General features: G+C 32.7%; 2 long non-coding RNA genes across 2 annotated transcripts; both read left to right on the top strand.

The window, feature by feature from the left end:
• The first annotated feature begins 13,328 nt into the window (after window positions 1-13,328).
• LOC123924682 lies at window positions 13,329-14,748 on the top strand. Its single transcript, XR_006814802.1, has 3 exons — window positions 13,329-13,606; window positions 13,760-13,894; window positions 14,634-14,748. It is a non-coding gene; the product is annotated as an uncharacterized LOC123924682 (long non-coding RNA).
• A 3,992-nt stretch (window positions 14,749-18,740) lies between these two features.
• On the top strand, window positions 18,741-20,026 carry LOC123924639. Its single transcript, XR_006814792.1, has 3 exons — window positions 18,741-18,896; window positions 19,050-19,184; window positions 19,990-20,026. It is a non-coding gene; the product is annotated as an uncharacterized LOC123924639 (long non-coding RNA).
• The last annotated feature ends 734 nt before the right edge of the window (window positions 20,027-20,760 follow it).

The raw sequence follows: 20,760 nt of genomic DNA, 5'->3' as shown, positions 1-20,760 counted from the left end.
CTGAAATTCTGGTACACAGTAGCCAAGTGTTGTCCACGATGTTCAGACACTTGTCGTAACACTTGTCTTAACAGAGAGAACAATAAAGCAGAGCATTAAAAACAGATACTGAAAAGCATAAATAACACACATAATTGTTAACCCAGTTCAGCCTAACAGCCTAATCTGGGGGATACCAATCCAGGAGGAAATTCACTATCATCAGTATTAATTCAGAGCTAAACTCCCCCGTTTACAACTCCTCACTTAATCCCTACCCAATGACACTTCTACCTAGGAACTCCTAGATATGAGACTCCGTCTCACTCCCCTTAACCTTACAACCAGTAAGGATTTCAATAACAACATAATGGAGACACTCTCCTTGATAAAGATGAAGACACACTTCAATGACATTAACACCTAGCCAACGACTAAGTTCACAATTTGGAGTTGCTTAAAAGCTTCCTCCAAATACAATACTCAACTCATTACCTACAGGTTTATGAGTGAGGACATAGTGACCATCTCATAATCCGAGTGGTTCACTTTACACCAACTCTCCTAGAGAGTGGCTTAAAGACACGAAACCCTTAAAAGACTACATCTTTGATATTCTATTTTAGCTTCAAGTTTCGGTGAATAAAACAGGGTTAGCAGCACCCTTTAAATAGCAGAGCCTCGTGGGCTTTTCATAATGCTTCAGCTCCAATAAATCTTCTAGATGCAAAATATATATTTTTACCAAATCTTTCTTTGCATCAAATATTCCTCCCATAAATATATTTGTTGTAAATATATTTTAAAATTAAATCTTCTAATCTTCTTGAAGCACAAAGATTTATTTGAAATAAATCTTTTATATTTTCTGCAGCAATCTTCACAAGATATATTTTTGAAACAAATATTATATTTTCTAAAAGTTATTTTATTCCTTTAGAAAATAGAACTAGGGTTCAGCTGCCTTCTGAAACACATTGATCACGTGCGCCTTGTTGTATAAGTCACCACGAAATAATTCTTCAATCAAATCTTCGAAAGATTGAATAGAAAATAAAAACGCTAGATGGCGCGAACAATCAGACATACAAGTGTTGTTACATCTGTCTCAACACTTGGTGTACGCACATATGTCTCAACACTTGGTTAAAAGATGTTTTTGCAAAATGTAGCCAACATACAAAAACCCAACAATCTCCCCCTTTGGCAAATTTTGGCTAAAACAATATTAGACCAGTATTAAGAGAGATACAGTATCACCTTTCCTTCGAGTCAACATGATCACACAACTAGGAAAGAAAGTAACACAAAGTAAGACTACTTCCAAGAGAGCTCTTCAGCTACGAATAACCTGTAAGTAGTAACAGAGGCATGCAACAGCAGGAATGAACACATATAGCCTCACAGAGCAGATAGAGAGAAAGAAACTCTCACAGTGGATTCAAAGATAGGAGAAATAAACTCCTACAATCAGAGTACATCCATTCAACAAAAGATCACCAGGGAAAAATAAATTCCTACAAACATAGAACTAGGAAAAATAAATTCCCAGGCACCAGAGAATAAAGCCAAGATGTCTCAGCATCTGGCTTCACACTTGTCACTTATTCATACTACCACTCCACCTGAATTTGTGCATGACAGAGCACAAGCATACAATGTAGTCAACCATAGGAACTACAACATCCTTGTAATAGGAGAAGCATTCAATCAGAGTGATCAACGCTTAAGGGTTGTTGTAGACACACATGTGTGCATTCATAAATAAGCATGTACAAGTTACCCATATTTCTATGACTGAAACTAACTAAGTCACCCATATTGCTATGACTGTGACCCAAATCACCCATATTTCTATGATTGTGATCCTAAGAATAAAAGTCATCCATATTTCTATGATTATGACTAAGCACGATGAATCATCCATATTTCTATGACTATGATTATGATCATGCCCTATGCTACAAGTTTAAATGCTTTTTGGAATTCTTGCATGCACATCACACAGAGCTGAAGGTAACATTTACTCTGCTCAGACATAGGCCTAGCAGATTAACACATCGCAGGGAGAATCACAACAACAACATACACACCAGATGTCAGCACATCTGTCCACACATCACGCACATAGATCTTACATAGATCACTACTCCCCCTTTTTAGCCACAAATTCTGACAAATAAAGTCAGTGTGCATTAAACAAAAGAACAGAGGCATAGAGGTACCATAGCAGTATCAGAAGTGCAAGTTATATAACAGAGAGAAATAAACTCTCACAAAAGAACCACATAGGGAGAAATAAACTCCCACATACTGAGAAAAATAAATTCTCACACATCAGATCAGGATGTCTAGATATCAGGCATGACATCACACATCAGGAACATAGCACTCCCACAACCATCAAGCACACTATCAGAGCATAAGCTATCAGAACACATTATCGTGCAAGTCACACACTACTACTCCTCCTGAATATCATTACTCCCCCTCAACACATGCATATATATATAACTCACACTCCCCCTCAATACGAGTATACAAGCATAAGAACATCAATACGAGCATAGAAGCATAAGAACAACAACTTCACCAAATGTAAGAACATCGGTCCACACACACACTACTCCTCCTTTTTAGTCATAATTTTGACAAACATCATACATATCAGAACACAGAGTAGCAAAAACAAAAATATTCAGAGTGCACATATTACAGACTATAGGCACATACAGGTGCTAGAAATCCAGGACCTAGCCCACAAAAGATACGGAGAACAAAAGAGAACATGCACGCTTTCATCCAAATACCATGACCAAACTCCAACAGTATAGCATGAAGATCATAAGTAACAAGGCATAAACCTATACTATCTTCATCACATCAACCACATAGTGCACAGAGCTACTACAATCAAATATAACACCATGGGATATATAGTTCATCATATATAAATCAGAAATGGAGGAACCATATCATATCCACCACATCAAACTCCATAGTCAACACTCATAAAATATACATTTTCCCCTTGTTTCCACAACATGACAAGAGCATGAGAAAACATTGTTCTTGGAAAAACATGTATCAACCGGCAGAGAAAACAATGTTAGAAACATGTGGTCCGACAAAAGAAATATATAGTCATAAGTCAAAGACACTCTCTTTTTGGCTTTGGAGTGCTTCTGATCTTTCAATCTCAAAGAGTTGTCTCATAATACTCTTAGAGATTACACCCATAAAGCTTATTGGTAGCTTCACCATAAACGTTGTAGCTTGCTTCATAGTTAAAAATATACTCACCAAAAATCCAGCTTCTCATAGCATTATCTCCTTTAAAACACAAACTTCTATTTCTAGACATTTTCTTCAAAATGAATGAAACATTCTCTAAGAGGACAAAAGGGATGTAAACTTTCTTCCTGTCAAGTGACATGATGCCCAAAACATCATCCTCAATATTTGGCTCATAGTCAACCACATTCTGGCATTTTGGTAACAGATGTTGTACACAATGTTGGAACACTTGAGATAACACGATGTTGAGACAGATGTTACAACATCTCGTACCAGAACAGGCAAGTTATTCAACACAGATGAATATTATTCAGTTTTAATCTCAAGAGACATATACCAAAAGCATCTTCAACAATAGATATATTGTCATCACATACGAACATCAAACTAGAGATTTCAGAAACAGGTCTGAGACAATCACATACAATAGTAGTGATCACCTTTGATCATCACATATCTGAGCATTATCGCATCTGATCACATATAGTACTTTGCAGCAGAATGCACATCCACAAATAGACATAACATGACCAGTTCTCGTTCAGTCACACTTTTTGCAATAGCTTGATCAAGTGGAAGGTCATCAGGATCATTTTCTTCCACCACATTCAAAACCTCAATACTCCAAACCACCATTAGGTTGACCTGCAACCGCATTAGATTGAGGACTCTTAGAACCACACCAGCCTTAGTTTAGGGGATCGCAGAACAAATTTCAACAACCCTAACGGGTTGGTCCATGATGTTTCAACATCCGATATGTCATTAGACTCAGGTGAGGTTTCTTTGGGGGGGACTCAACCACAACTTTAGTGGGGGATGACAAAGTGTCAGAACCAACAACCTTGGAAAATGACACAATTTCAACAACAGCAACATTCATACCAGATTGAAAGTTTCAGAGGTACATCTGACAGATGTTCCAACACTACCCACAACATTTGAACTGACAAAACATTTAACATGAGTAACAACATTTGATTCTTCTTTAATAAAATTTACCCAAGTAAATCTGGAGGAATCATCAACAACTAAAAACACGTACTTTTTCGACCAAGGTTTTCAACTTGCATAGGTCTCATCAAATCAGCAATCATCTCTTTTCTGATCATGAAGCCAGAAGTTTTCTTGCCAGATGTTGCAACATTATGTGGAATATTTGTCCCTTCAACTAGTCTATAGTGCAATGTGAGAGGAGATTCCCTCTTACAGACAACATCAGAGCTGATCAAAATATTTGGATGCTGATCAAGAATAATACTACAAAGCACAGTGGGAAATGTTGTTGGCATCTTCACAGCCAAAGACTTAGCATGCTTAGTAGTTTAAAAAAAAATATAAGAGTCAAAACCTCATTTGGTCTTGGTACCAACAATGTAGATGAAGTTACTCAAATCTATAGCACAGTCAAATAACTCTACCTCAGCTTCAAGATCTTCACTCCTGGCCAAAAACTTATTAATCACAGCAGGTGAAAATTCAACACATCAACCCATGTTAAAAAAACCTTCATGAATTCCTTGCTCAAAGGATCATCATGGTCTTCAGTTTATTGGCTTCAACAGCTCTACTAGACTCAGTAAAGACAGTTATCATTTTCTACCTAGTGAGAGCACCAACCTTTTGCTGGATAGATGTACCTACACCAGCATCTACATGTGTCCTAGACAGTAAATTCTTACTAACGGTCAGCTTACTAGCCTTCTACAGGGAACATCAGCATCCACAAGAATAGTTGGATGTTGGTCAAGTATAATACCACACAGTAGGGTTGGAAATGCTATGGGCAGTTGTAGAGCAAAAGAAACAGCATGTTCCAAAGTGGCATCAAACACATAAGAGCCATAATCAAACCTGGCCTTTGTTCCCACAACATAAATGAACCTAGCCAATTCTTTGGCTACATTACTGGAATGAGTGGTAGGAACCCAATTAACTGCAATAATTTTGTTCAAGATTGCATACAAAGGAGAGAGTTGAGATGCAGAAAGTTTAATTCGGCTAGGCCACTACTTCAGCCTATTCCATGTGATTGTTCTGCAGATCTCACTATATGTGGCTTTCAACCCAGCTACTTCCTCAACACTTCTTCCCAATAACTTATTGATTATAGATGGAGAGAATGAAGGAAAATCGCATTTAAAACAGAGTGTAAAACGCAGCGGAAATTAAAATTTTCCTTCGATGGATCCTTGCGAATGGACATGATCAGGGTTTCGGTTATTACCTTTGAAGAACAATTCCTCGATTCTGAATTGATCACAAGAACCGCACGATCGCAGCACCTCTAGCCGGTCCACACGAACAGTTTCCGTTCACCTCTTAGTGCTAGCTGCAAGACGACGGTAGAGGGAGATTTAGTGGGGTTAGGGTTTTAGAGAATTTTAGGGTTTCTCTAAAATTCGTATTATGTGTGTAACCCAGACTGAATTGCATAAGGCTCTATTTATAGAGCTTCTTATGTTGTCTTCAGGCCAAAGCGGTTATTGGACTTCGCAAGCCCAATAACCTACTGTTACTAATCGTACCCCACTAATAAGTCATACTTATTTCTCCCGTCATTAACTGTCCTTATGTGTGTGACCCTGTAGGTTCCTATGACGTTGACAATAATATTAATCTCAATATTATAAACAGTGAGCGGTATCTAGCAACACATCACTGCTACCCAAGTCACAAGAATGTCACGTGATCTGACAAACCTTTCCGTGATAAATATCTTGTGTATAATTACCCTTTTACCCTTATGTCTATATTGAACACAAGGCATAGTACGTCACCCTTGTTAAGTTCAATATTGGGCCCATAGACATATCTCCTGTTATGTAGGAGGGGTAAATTCCATCTAGGTCACTCATGTCCCTTAGTATGATTCGTGGAATACCCATCAACCAACTTTATAGTCATCCTGTTACGGATAACTTTGAATGGCGACAAAGTACTACACTCCTACATCTAGGGAACATAGTGGTTTCAGGTCGAAGGGTGGAATACACCACTCATCACTATGAGAATATCTTATGACATTTCATAACATACTATGTAGTATTCTCATGCTGGGTCAATCCGATATAAATATTACTCTTAATATTTATATCTATGTGAAGACTTGATAACTCTTTATCTATGATCCGTGAGATGTGATCATCAGTCTACCAACATAATAGTCTCTATGTTTTGATGTTATCCCAATTCACAGCAAAGCTCGACTACGGATGTTTTAAGAATAGTGTTCTCATGTGTAATGGATTCTCACGATTAAGTCACACTTAACGTTCCATTCAATGAACTTACTATTCTAGGGACTCTATTATTATTTAACACATAAACATAATAAAGAAAAGCCTTTATTTAATAAGTAAATTATCCAATACAAGTATCATGCAATTATAAATAATTGGCCTCTAGGGCTTACACCAACAATCTCCCACTAGCACTAGAGCCAATCAGGCATACTCCTAATACCTATGGCCCTAGTGTGGCCCTCATGCTTCGGCTGAGCAAGAGGCTTTGTAAGTGGATCAGCAACATTGTCAAGTGTTGGTACTCTGCATATCTTCACATCTCCTCTATCAATTATTTCTCGAATAAGATGATAGCGCCTGAGTATGTGTTTGGATTTTTGGTGAGATCTAGGTTCCTTAGCTTGTGCGATTGCACCATTGTTGTCACAAAATAATTCAATGGGATCCACAATGCTAGGGAATATGCCAAGTTCAGTGATGAACTTCTTTATCCAAACAGCTTCCTTTGCTGCATTTGATGCAGTGATGTACTCAACTTCGGTTGTAGAATCAGCAACTGTATCTTGCTTTGAACTCTTCCAGCTCACAGCGCCACCATTTATGCAAAACACATAGCCTGATTGCGACCTAAAGTCATCCCTATCTGTTTGGAAGCTAGCATCAGTGTAACCAATTACATTTAGCTCTTCTTGGCCTCCATATATTAGGAATGAGTCTTTAGTCCTCCTTAAGTATTTAAGGATGTTCTTGACAGCCACCCATTGAGCCTCACCAGGATCAGACTGATAACGGCTTGTTGCGCTTAAGGCATATGAAACATCTGGTCGAGTACATATCATGGCATACATGATAGATCCTATAGCCGATGCATAAGGGATCTTACTCATGCGGTCCCTTTCTTCCTTAGATGAAGGAGACTGTGTCTTTGAAAGACATAGGCCATGTTGCATTGGAATGAATCCTTTCTTGGAATCATGCATATTAAAGCGTCTTAACACTTTATCTATGTATGTACTCTGGCTTAGGCCAAACAGTTTCTGTGATCTATCTCTATAGATTCTTATTCCTAATATATAGGCTGCTTCACCCAGATCTTTCATAGAAAAGCAATTCCCTAACCAAGTTTTAACTTGTTGCAAGGTGTAAGAACCCAATATTTTATATGTATATGGTAATTGGTGGTTTTATTATTTTATTGATTAATCATTTTATTCATCTCCGGTATAAAGAATAACTCTATTTTTTCTAAATGGAACCATTATTTTATCGGTATGACAATAATAGAATGATTATTTACTTTTATTTTATTTTATACATTTAAATACTTTTAACTAAGCCAAATGAATAGTCATCCTTTCATATATGATATGATCTTCTCCTCTCCCCCTTCATTCCTTAAAACATGGCCAAATTCATCTTAGAAAAGAGATTTAATTCTCAATTGTGTCTCTTGAACTCAAAAGTCGTAAAAGACTTTTCATGTCTTCCCACTAACCCAAATCAATTGTATTCCAATATCCCTTTGTTTTCCACATCAATACTATATATATACATACATGCTAATGAGTCTCTCACACTATTATACTATGCTCTCAATTATATTTCTATGGCATCAAAGTCAAAAGGCAATGAAGCTATACACGCCTACCTAGCTTCCACAAAACAAACATTTTATACTCTTACAACTCCCTTTATAATTCAAATGATTATCAAGCTTTGTTTTTAGTTTCATTCTCCTTCAATTCAAATTGTGTAAGTCCTCTTTTATTAGTCTCTCTATTTCATTTTTATTTGATTCATGAAAGTTCCAATTCAATCAACCTATTTTCGTTTTTCCAAAAGCTGTCATCGTAAAATATTGATTTCTCCTTCGTTCACCGTTGGATCGTATTTATTTTTGGACAGTAGTTTCTCGACACATAGTAGTCCATTTTCAACCGTCGGATCGTCGAAATGAACTTTGAAGTGAGATATATCCAGTGTACACTATAGCTACGAATTTAGGCCTAGAGTATTGTGCTTGGAAGGAAATCCGCCAAGGTAAGGGCTTTTTCCCCATACACTCATGCACATAGGGTTTATGTTATAGATTAATAATGGAATATTTAACCGTTAAGAAGGAATGAAAATAAAAGGAATGAAAGAACTATTTTTATAACAACTCTATGCTATTTCATTACATTCCGAGTATGTGTGTGTGGCTGATTGTATATGTAATTCTATGATTGATGTGTTTTGTGGTTGATTGTGGATATGAGTATTTGGTTGGTTTTTGATAAAATGAATATTTGGTGTGGTTTAAAAGAGAAAATTGATTTTGATTTGATCTGGTGGAAGTAGCGATGATTTTAAAAGAAAGTTTATATATTAAGTGCCAAATGGGGCGATTTAATATTTGTGTATATTAAAGTGTGTATATGAAGCATAGCATGGCATATAGTTGAGTCATAGGTGCCAAATGGGGCGATTTGTTATTATGTGCCAAATGGGGCGAATACGCTACTTGGGGCGTAAAATTCCAAGTGCCAAATGGGGCGAATACGCTACTTGGGGCGTTAAATTCCAAGTGCCAAATGGGGCGAATACGCTACTTGGGGCGTTAAATTCCAAGTGCCAAATGGGGCGATATCCGGATCATGGTCTAGTTGCATTTCATGCATCATTAGTTTGTATAAATTGTTATTAAAAAGAGTTTCTTGCATCGATTTTATTTTATTACTTTTTATGGCCGAGTATTTTATTTTTAGTTTATAACATTTACCTTCCGTTCGGCATGATTCAATTTGGATAAGGAAATTGACCCTTACATTAAATATGGTTGTAGGTACCAAAGGTGAAATATGAGGTGATGTGTTGCTTGTACGTGCGCGGGACTAAACAAATTTGGGTTTTATAAATTTGTAATTTAAATGAAAAATTCTTTTATTGTACAAAGATTATTTACAGGCTTAAGTAATTATTATTCTATATAAAAAAAAAATATATTCACACCTTTTTAAAGAAACAAAGTATTTTTATGAGTAAATTCTTTATAGAAAAATATGGGTTGTTACAATTGGTATCAGAGCCATAATCCTCGGACAAACATTTTTGGGTGGGAGAGATTTTGTGTGTATGCCTTGATTTATGTGTGAAGTTTTTTTGGTTAACTTTGTTATGGTTGGTGTTTCTTTGTTTGATTATTGGAAGTTGATTTCATGACATTTGTGTTTGTATTTAAAGATGACTTTGTTAGCAAATATATTTTCATTTGTGAACTTTTAATGGAATAATTTTGTAACTTATTACTTAAGGAAAAAAAAAACAGGTTTATGATGAGCTAAAGTTTAAGAAATAAAATTATTTATTTTGGGTGAAATACTTGTTGAATAATTTTTGGTCATTAGTCTTGAAAAGAATAATTTTTACATGATAAGCATATAGTAGTAAAGCTCTTGATTCCGCCGTCTTGTATTGTAAAATTATGTGTTTCCACGATGATATTTTGTAGCACGATTGTACAATGGTATAATCATATTTTTAAGAAAGATATTTTTTTAAAAAAATAAAAATATAATATTGTTTGTTTGTTTTGAAATTTTATAGGTATTTTTGTTTCTAGGCTTGTATATGCTTGATTAATGAAGTATAATTGGATTTAGTAATTCATTCTTGACTTTGTGAATAAAATATATGATCTTATTGTGTGAATAGTTCGTAACCACTGAAGTTTTGTTCCTAGTGGCATCGTTGTAATTTGACTTGTGCGATTTAAAAAAAATAAAAAATTCTATGTAAGTTGATTTATTTTCACTTGTTATTTCATGATCGGCTTGTCTTTTAAGAAAATTTAAACTCTAGTTATTGTGTGATTCTTACTATTAGTTGGTCTTGTTGTGAATGATTAGTAGTGTGATTTTTATAATATAATTGTGTAAGTTTTATTTTATTAATTGTCTAAAAAGGAATAGTTTTATGATTAATAGAAAATAAATTTTCTTTTTGCGAATTTTCTATTGAGTAATTTTGTAGACTTTTATTTAAAAGGAATGGTGTTATGTTGAACCGTACATTAGAAATTATTTGGCTGAATGAAATAATTGATGACTAATTTTGTGGTACTTACTTTGGAAAAAAAATTGTTATGATGATTTTATTGAGTAAATTCTTAGAGAATGTTTATTTGGACACATAATTTCTATAAAAATAATTTTAACATAATTTGACTTATGGATATTTTTGGTTCTATAAAAACAAAACAAAAAAGAGTTGGGTCAAAAAAAAATAGTGGTGTTCAAAAATTATTTTATCCATGATTTATCTATGGTTATTTTGAATTTTAAACTCATATTTTATTAGTAGAAAAGAGACGACTTTTATAGTGTATTATGTGGTATGAAATTCTTATTTGATTTTTGGTGTTGATTCCATTTTATGAATAGAGAAATATGATTGATAAGTTTCAGAAGAATATATGGTAATTTACAAGCATGTTAATAATGTTATTATTAAGTAATTGTCTAAATTTTCTTTAAAAATGTTTCCTTCTTGTTTATGAATTTTATGGTTATTTTTAGATCATGTAAATTAAGTAGTGTTTTCTTTATAAAATATATAAAAGCAATTTGATCAAATGAAGAAACTATTTTTATGAGATAGGTAAATGACTAATTTTCCAAGGAAATGATTTTTAAAATAAAAATGTTGTAATCATAATTTGTGAATTAGAGATTATATTGGTGATGAATGACCTTATGATTTTTGTATGATTAGTATTTTATTTCGTTTTTATGACGTTGTTTTCACCATTATAATTTGTCTTGTTGCTATCTGTCACTAAAACTTATAAGTTGTTTCTGATGTCTGTCACTAAAACTCTTTGATTGTGCAATTTGCTGGCTGTCTTCTGAATGTGTAGTTTTATGCTGTCTGTCACTAAATCCATTTTGTGTATATTTTATTTTTAGATCCTGTCACTAAAGCTATTTTCTGCAAAACTGTTGTTATTGTAGAAAAAAAAAATATAAAAGAAGAAATTGTTAATATTTTTATTATTTTATAGGTGTTGCATTCTTATGTTATTATATATGTAGTAGGATTCTCTATTCTAGTGATGTTGTCGCAAAAGTAATTTATTTTATGAAAATTATTAAAAATAAATTCTCATGCCGTTAAGCCAATTAAAATAATTTCTTTCTTTACTAAAATAAATTTTGGATAAATAGATCGGAAGAAGTATAACATGTATAAATAAGTGTTAAGTATTGTTGATGGGTTTTATTTTAAGTGAGATTCGAGGAAAAGAGTTGGTGTCTAAAATGTGGTATGAATACATGTCTTGTGTTTGTGTGCATATTGTTTGTTATTGTGTTGTTGATTCTTTTTGATGATTTAATTGTTGATATCACATTATTAGTTGCAAGTTAATGTGAGTTTTGGAACCCCGGAAATAAGACTAGATTGTAGTAATCTTTTATGACTCAATTTAATTGTAGAGATTATGTAACTTGTCTTTTCATCCTCAAGAGATAGTGCGTCCTCCACACATCACTCAAACCTTGTTTCAGATGTCTCTTTTCGACCAGTCTTTTCTATAGGCAAATACTTGAAATCCTGAGCTTAGTTGTGATAAGTTATACCATTAGGTGAGAAGCATGAATGAAGAGTGTGACTGCTACCGGAAACTCGACAAACGCTAATTGTAGGATGTAAAGAACGAGATAACCCTTGAGAGTAGGATGGTCTAGACTACCATTATGATTGCTGGCTCACTATTGGCAAATTGGGGAACTGATCACCCTCAATCTCTTGTTAATAGTAGACGGGATCATCGTGATTGGAATAGACCGACCTCCTCAATTGTTGGAGCGTACAGAGTCAATGCGACGTTTTGTGCTAAAGGCTAGGCGACCGATTTTCTAATCGATTTCAATCTTCTACGGCACGATCCGATTTGAGTATTTAGCTTTAGTTTTCCTTCTTTCTGGCTTATTTCCCTCCTTCGTTACTCGATTTTATGACGTGGCTTATTTTTGGATATAAAGTGTTTTAAACTATTTTTACTTCATACTTTTGGAGCAATTTTATTTGTCGAAAAAAAAAAAATTATTTTTTCTTTCAAGGAATATATTGTCTTGAACGATATCAAATTTTTATTATCGTGTTTTACTTTATTTATATTAGACTATTTTATTTGAATTTGTTAATAAATGATTTTACCTTTGCAAACTATTTTGGGATTTATGTTATTGTTTTTTTTATTTTACATTAGAGTACGCAGAGAACACTCGACATTTTACTTATTTTGAAACTCTCTAGTTTCGGGGACGAAACTAAATTTTTGGTGGGTAGAATGTAACACCCGAGAATTTTAATTTATATATAGATAAATATTTTATTTTATTTATAAGTTAGAATATTTTTACTTCAATTTTATCTAACCTATGTTTTCGGTTTTCTAGTTTCGAGGACGAAACTATTTTAAGGGGGTAATAATGTAAGAACCCAATATTTTATATGTATATGGTAATTGGTGGTTTTATTATTTTATTGATTAATCATTTTATTCATCTCCGGTATAAAGAATAACTCTATTTTTTCTAAATGGAACCATTATTTTATCGGTATGACAATAATAGAATGATTATTTACTTTTATTTTATTTTATACATTTAAATACTTTTAACTAAGCCAAATGAATAGTCATCCTTTCATATATGATATGATCTTCTCCTCTTCCCCTTCATTCCTTAAAACATGGCCACATTCATCTTAGAAAAGAGATTTAATTCTCAATTGTGTCTCTTGAACTCAAAAGTCGTAAAAGACTTTTCATGTCTTCCCACTAACCCAAATCAATTGTATTCCAATATCCCTTTGTTTTCCACATCAATACTATATATATACATACATGCTAATGAGTCTCTCACACTATTATACTATGCTCTCAATTATATTTCTATGGCATCAAAGTCAAAAGGCAATGAAGCTATACACGCCTACCTAGCTTCCACAAAACAAACATTTTATACTCTTACAACTCCCTTTATAATTCAAATGATTATCAAGCTTTGTTTTTAGTTTCATTCTCCTTCAATTCAAATTGTGTAAGTCTTCTTTTATTAGTCTCTCTATTCCATTTTTATTTGATTCATGAAAGTTCCAATTCAATCAACCTATTTTCGTTTTTCCAAAAGCTGTCATCGTAAAATATTGATTTCTCCTTCGTTCACCGTTGGATCGTATTTATTTTTGGACAGTAGTTTCTCGACACATAGTAGTCCATTTTAAACCGTCGGATCGTCGAAATGAACTTTGAAGTGAGATATATCCAGTGTACACTGTAGCTACGAATTTAGGCCTAGAGTATTGTGCTTGGAAGGAAATCCGCCAAGGTAAGGGCTTTTTCCCCATACACTCATGCACATAGGGTTTATGTTATAGATTAATAATGGAATATTTAACCGTTAAGAAGGAATGAAAATAAAAGGAATGAAAGAACTATTTTTATAACAACTCTATGCTATTTCATTACATTCCGAGTATGTGTGTGTGGCTGATTGTATATGTAATTCTATGATTGATGTGTTTTGTGGTTGATTGTGGATATGAGTATTTGGTTGGTTTTTGATAAAATGAATATTTGGTGTGGTTTAAAAGAGAAAATTGATTTTGATTTGATCTAGTGGAAGTAGCGATGATTTTAAAAGAAAGTTTATATATTAAGTGCCAAATGGGGAGATTTAATATTTGTGTATATTAAAGTGTGTATATGAAGCATAGCATGACATATAGTTGAGTCATAGGTGCCAAATGGGGCGATTTGTTATTATGTGCCAAATGGGGCGAATACGCTACTTGGGGCGTAAAATTCCAAGTGCCAAATGGGGCGAATACGCTACTTGGGGCGTTAAATTCCAAGTGCCAAATGGGGCGATATCCGGATCATGGTCTAGTTGCATTTCATGCATCATTAGTTTGTATAAATTGTTATTAAAAAGAGTTTCTTGCATCGATTTTATTTTATTACTTTTTATGGCCGAGTATTTTATTTTTAGTTTATAACATTTACCTTCCGTTCGGCATGATTCAATTTGGATAGGAAATTGACCCTTACATTAAATATGGTTGTAGGTACCAAAGGTGAAATATGAGGTGATGTGTTGCTTGTACGTGCGCGGGACTAAACAAATTTGGGTTTTATAAATTTGTAATTTAAATGAAAAATTCTTTTATTGTACAAAGATTATTTACAGGCTTAAGTAATTATTATTCTATATAAAAAAAATATATTCACACCTTTTTAAAGAAACAAAGTATTTTTATGAGTAAATTCTTTATAGAAAAATATGGGTTGTTACAATTGGTATCAGAGCCATAATCCTCGGACAAACATTTTTGGGTGGGAGAGATTTTGTGTGTATGCCTTGATTTATGTGTGAAGTTTTTTTGGTTAACTTTGTTATGGTTGGTGTTTCTTTGTTTGATTATTGGAAGTTGATTTCATGACATTTGTGTTTGTATTTAAAGATATGACTTTGTTAGCAAATATATTTTCATTTGTGAACTTTTAATGGAATAATTTTGTAACTTATTACTTAAGGAAAAAAAAACCAGGTTTATGATGAGCTAAAGTTTAAGAAATAAAATTATTTATTTTGGGTGAAATACTTGTTGAATAATTTTTGGTCATTAGTCTTGAAAAGAATAATTTTTACATTATAAGCATATAGTAGTAAAGCTCTTGATTCCGCCGTCTTGTATTGTAAAATTATGTGTTTCCACGATGATATTTTGTAGCACGATTGTACAATGGTATAGTCATATTTTTAAGAAAGATATTTTTTTAAAAAAATAAAAATATAATATTGTTTGTTTGTTTTGAAATTTTATAGGTATTTTTGTTTCTAGGCTTGTATATGCTTGATTAATGAAGTATAATTGGATTTAGTAATTCATTCTTGACTTTGTGAATAAAATATATGATCTTATTGTGTGAATAGTTCGTAACCACTGAAGTTTTGTTCCTAGTGGCATCGTTGTAATTTGACTTGTGCGATTTAAAAAAAATAAAAAATTCTATGTAAGTTGATTTATTTTCACTTGTTATTTCATGATCGGCTTGTCTTTTAATAAAATTTAAACTCTAGTTATTGTGTGATTCTTACTATTAGTTGGTCTTGTTGTGAATGATTAGTAGTGTGATTTTTATAATATAATTGTGTAAGTTTTATTTTATTAATTGTCTAAAAAGGAATAGTTTTATGATTAATAGAAAATAAATTTTCTTTTTGTGAATTTTCTATTGAGTAATTTTGTAGACTTTTATTTAAAAGGAATGGTGTTATGTTGAACCGTACATTAGAAATTATTTGGCTGAATGAAATAATTGATGACTAATTTTGTGGTACTTACTTTGGAAAAAAAATTGTTATGATGATTTTATTGAGTAAATTCTTAGAGAATGTTTATTTGGACACATAATTTCTATAAAAATAATTTTAACATAATTTGACTTATGGATATTTTTGGTTCTATAAAAACAAAACAAAAAAGAGTTGGGTCCAAAAAAAATAGTGGTGTTCAAAAATTATTTTATCCATGATTTATCTATGGTTATTTTGAATTTTAAACTCATATTTTATTAGTAGAAAAGAGACGACTTTTATAGTGTATTATGTGGTATGAAATTCTTATTTGATTTTTGGTGTTGATTCCATTTTATGAATAGAGAAATATGATTGATAAGTTTCAGAAGAATATATGGTAATTTACAAGCATGTTAATAATGTTATTATTAAGTAATTGTCTAAATTTTCTTTAAAAATGTTTCCTTCTTGTTTATGAATTTTATGGTTATTTTTAGATCATGTAAATTAAGTAGTGTTTTCTTTATAAAATATATAAAAGCAATTTGATCAAATGAAGAAACTATTTTTATGAGATAGGTAAATGACTAATTTTCCAAGGAAATGATTTTTAAAATAAAAATGTTGTAATCATAATTTGTGAATTAGAGATTATATTGGTGATGAATGACCTTATGATTTTTGTATGATTAGTATTTTATTTCGTTTTTATGACGTTTTCACCATTATAATTTGTCTTGTTGCTATCTGTCACTAAAACTTATAAGTTGTTTCTGATGTCTGTCACTAAAACTCTTTGATTGTGCAATTTGCTGGCCGTCTTCTGAATGTGTAGTTTTATGCTGTCTGTCACTAAATCCATTTTGTGTATATTTTATTTTTAGATCCTGTCACTAAAGCTATTTTCTGCAAAACTGTTGTTATTGTAGAAAAAAAATATAAAAGAAGAAATTGTTAATATTTTTATTATTTTATAGGTGTTGCATTCTTATGTTATTATATATGTAGTAGGATTCTCTATTCTAGTGATGTTGTCGCAAAAGTAATTTATTTTATGAAAATTATTAAAAATAAATTCTCATGCCGTTAAGCCAATTAAAATAATTTCTTTCTTTACTAAAATAAATTTTGGATAAATAGATCGGAAGAAGTATAACATGTATAAATAAGTGTTAAGTATTGTTGATGGGTTTTATTTTAAGTGAGATTCGAGGAAAAGAGTTGGTGTCTAAAATGTGGTATGAATACATGTCTTGTGTTTGTGTGCATATTGTTTGTTATTGTGTTGTTGATTCTTTTTGATGATTTAATTGTTGATATCACATTATTAGTTGCAAGTTAATGTGAGTTTTGGAACCCCGGAAATAAGACTAGATTGTAGTAATCTTTTATGACTCAATTTAATTGTAGAGATTATGTAACTTGTCTTTTCATCCTCAAGAGATAGTGCGTCCTCCACACATCACTCAAACCTTGTTTCAGATGTCTCTTTTCGACCAGTCTTTTCTATAGGCAAATACTTGAAATCCCGAGCTTAGTTGTGATAAGTTATACCATTAGGTGAGAAGCATGAATGAAGAGTGTGACTGCTACCGGAAACTCGACAAACGCTAATTGCAGGATGTAAAGAACGAGATAACCCTTGAGAGTAGGATGGTCTAGACTACCATTATGATTGCTGGCTCACTATTGGCAAATTGGGGAACTGATCACCCTCAATCTCTTGTTAATAGTAGACGGGATCATCGTGATTGGAATAGACCGACCTCCTCAATTGTTGGAGCGTACAGAGTCAATGCGACGTTTTGTGCTAAAGGCTAGGCGACCGATTTTCTAATCGATTTCAATCTTCTACGGCACGATCCGATTTGAGTATTTAGCTTTAGTTTTCCTTCTTTCTGGCTTATTTCCCTCCTTCGTTACTCGATTTTATGACGTGGCTTATTTTTGGATATAAAGTGTTTTAAACTATTTTTACTTCATACTTTTGGAGCAATTTTATTTGTCGAAAAAAAAAAAAAATTATTTTTTCTTTCAAGGAATATATTGTCTTGAACGATATCAAATTTTTATTATCGTGTTTTACTTTATTTATATTAGACTATTTTATTTGAATTTGTTAATAAATGATTTTACCTTTGCAAACTATTTTGGGATTTATGTTATTGTTTTTTTTTATTTTACATTAGAGTACGCAGAGAACACTCGACATTTTACTTATTTTGAAACTCTCTAGTTTCGGGGACGAAACTAAATTTTTGGTGGGTAGAATGTAACACCCGAGAATTTTAATTTATATATAGATAAATATTTTATTTTATTTATAAGTTAGAATATTTTTACTTCAATTTTATCTAACCTATGTTTTCGGTTTTCTAGTTTCGAGGACGAAACTATTTTAAGGGGGTAATAATGTAAGAACCCAATATTTTATATGTATATGGTAATTGGTGGTTTTATTATTTTATTGATTAATCATTTTATTCATCTCCGGTATAAAGAATAACTCTATTTTTTCTAAATGGAACCATTATTTTATCGGTATGACAATAATAGAATGATTATTTACTTTTATTTTATTTTATACATTTAAATACTTTTAACTAAGCCAAATGAATAGTCATCCTTTCATATATGATATGATCTTCTCCTCTTCCCCTTCATTCCTTAAAACATGGCCACATTCATCTTAGAAAAGAGATTTAATTCTCAATTGTGTCTCTTGAACTCAAAAGTCGTAAAAGACTTTTCATGTCTTCCCACTAACCCAAATCAATTGTATTCCAATATCCCTTTGTTTTCCACATCAATACTATATATATACATACATACATGCTAATGAGTCTCTCACACTATTATACTATGCTCTCAATTATATTTCTATGGCATCAAAGTCAAAAGGCAATGAAGCTATACACGCCTACCTAGCTTCCACAAAACAAACATTTTATACTCTTACAACTCCCTTTATAATTCAAATGATTATCAAGCTTTGTTTTTAGTTTCATTCTCCTTCAATTCAAATTGTGTAAGTCCTCTTTTATTAGTCTCTCTATTTCATTTTTATTTGATTCATGAAAGTTCCAATTCAATCAACCTATTTTCGTTTTTCCAAAAGCTGTCATCGTAAAATATTGATTTCTCCTTCGTTCACCGTTGGATCGTATTTATTTTTGGACAGTAGTTTCTCGACACATAGTAGTCCATTTTCAACCGTCGGATCGTCGAAATGAACTTTGAAGTGAGATATATCCAGTGTACACTGTAGCTACGAATTTAGGCCTAGAGTATTGTGCTTGGAAGGAAATCCGCCAAGGTAAGGGCTTTTTCCCCATACACTCATGCACATAGGGTTTATGTTATAGATTAATAATGGAATATTTAACCGTTAAGAAGGAATGAAAATAAAAGGAATGAAAGAACTATTTTTATAACAACTCTATGCTATTTCATTACATTCCGAGTATGTGTGTGTGGCTGATTGTATATGTAATTCTATGATTGATGTGTTTTGTGGTTGATTGTGGATATGAGTATTTGGTTGGTTTTTGATAAAATGAATATTTGGTGTGGTTTAAAAGAGAAAATTGATTTTGATTTGATCTAGTAGAAGTAGCGATGATTTTAAAAGAAAGTTTATATATTAAGTGCCAAATGGGGCGATTTAATATTTGTGTATATTAAAGTGTGTATATATGAAGCATAGCATGGCATATAGTTGAGTCATAGGTGCCAAATGGGGCGATTTGTTATTATGTGCCAAATGGGGCGAATACGCTACTTGGGGCGTAAAATTCCAAGTGCCAAATGGGGCGAATACGCTACTTGGGGCGTTAAATTCCAAGTGCCAAATGGGGCGATTTGTGCCAAATGGGGCGAATACGCTACTTGGGGCGTTAAATTCCAAGTGCCAAATGGGGCGATATCCGGATCATGGTCTAGTTGCATTTCATGCATCATTAGTTTGTATAAATTGTTATTAAAAAGAGTTTCTTGCATCGATTTTATTTTATTACTTTTTATGGCCGAGTATTTTATTTTTAGTTTATAACATTTACCTTCCGTTCGGCATGATTCAATTTGGATAAGGAAATTGACCCTTACATTAAATATGGTTGTAGGTACCAAAGGTGAAATATGAGGTGATGTGTTGCTTGTACTTGCGCGGGACTAAACAAATTTGGGTTTTATAAATTTGTAATTTAAATGAAAAATTCTTTTATTGTACAAAGATTATTTACAGGCTTAAGTAATTATTATTCTATATAAAAAAAAATATATTCACACCTTTTTAAAGAAACAAAGTATTTTTATGAGTAAATTCTTTATAGAAAAATATGGGTTGTTACACAAGGTAGGGATGTCGTTTCCTATTAGTAATATGTCATCTACATATAATACTAGGAATGCGACTATGCTCCCACTAACCTTCTTGTAAACACAAGGCTCATCTTCATTTTGAATGAATCCGTACTGCTTTACAGTTTCATCAAAACGAAGATTCAAACTTCTGGAAGCTTGCTTCAATCCGTAGATTGATCGATGTAATTTGCATATCTTTTTGGCTTCTCCTGGAATGCAAAAGCCTTCAGGTTGTGTAATGTACACATCCTCAAGGAGACTCCCATTAAGGAAGGCAGTTTTTACATCCATCTGCCAGATTTCATAATCATAGTATGCAGCGATGGCAAGTAAGATCCGAATGGATTTGATCATCGCAACTGGTGAAAATGTTTCATCATAGTCTACCCCATGAATTTGTTTGAAACCTTTAGCAACCAATCGCGCTTTGTAGGTCTGTACCTTTCCATCCATGTCAGTCTTCTTCTTGAAGACCCACTTGCATCCTATGGGTTTGATCCCATCAGGAGCTTCCACCAAGTTCCAAACTT

This window comes from Trifolium pratense, linkage group LG4 (assembly GCF_020283565.1).
Source record: "Trifolium pratense cultivar HEN17-A07 linkage group LG4, ARS_RC_1.1, whole genome shotgun sequence".
Classification (NCBI taxonomy): domain Eukaryota; kingdom Viridiplantae; phylum Streptophyta; class Magnoliopsida; order Fabales; family Fabaceae; genus Trifolium; species Trifolium pratense.
The sequence above is the reverse complement of the archived record's forward strand: the minus strand, read 5'-3'. Positions and strand labels throughout refer to the sequence as shown.